Source organism: Colobus angolensis, unplaced genomic scaffold (genome assembly GCF_000951035.1).
Source record: "Colobus angolensis palliatus isolate OR3802 unplaced genomic scaffold, Cang.pa_1.0 Scaffold55, whole genome shotgun sequence".
NCBI classification, from domain to species: Eukaryota; Metazoa; Chordata; class Mammalia; order Primates; family Cercopithecidae; genus Colobus; species Colobus angolensis.
The window spans coordinates 5,043,293-5,043,678 of NW_012119043.1; the positions used below are offsets into that span (position 1 = coordinate 5,043,293).

The window sequence follows — 386 nt, forward strand, 5'->3', positions numbered from 1 at the left end:
CCCTCAGACCCTCACCTGCCGGCTCCGACCTGCACGCGCGCCCGCTCAGCCCCGGTCCACGCTCCCAGCCCTCCAATGCCAGCTCTACCTGCAGACCCCCTCACCTGTGCTGTCCGACCTCCACCTCCGCCTTCAGACCCTCCTGGAAGCCCTTGTCCTTCCCCACCAGCACCTTAACCCACCTTGTCCCTCAGCCCCACTCCACCCTCAGCCCTCCACGCCCAGCCCAAGCGGACTCTCTCACTTCAAAATCCTCACTTTCCCCAGACCCCTACTTCCTCCATTCCCCTGCCTCACTCTCCGGGAACCCTTCCCCCGACCCCAGATGCTCCCCTCTCTGCCTCTGCCTCTGGCTTTCCGCCCTAACCCTTTTTCTTGGCCCCACA

At 64.8% G+C, this 386-nt stretch overlaps 1 protein-coding gene across 1 annotated transcript in view; it reads right to left on the bottom strand.

Moving 5' to 3' along the window:
• Positions 1-182, bottom strand: part of TMEM114 (transmembrane protein 114) — a 73,743-nt gene extending 73,561 nt beyond the window's left edge. Inside the window, exon 1 of the mRNA XM_011961374.1 lies at positions 16-182. The gene's annotated coding sequence lies outside the window, so the exon portion shown is untranslated. The remainder of the gene's footprint in view (positions 1-15) is intronic.
• Between the last annotated feature and the right edge of the window lie 204 nt (positions 183-386).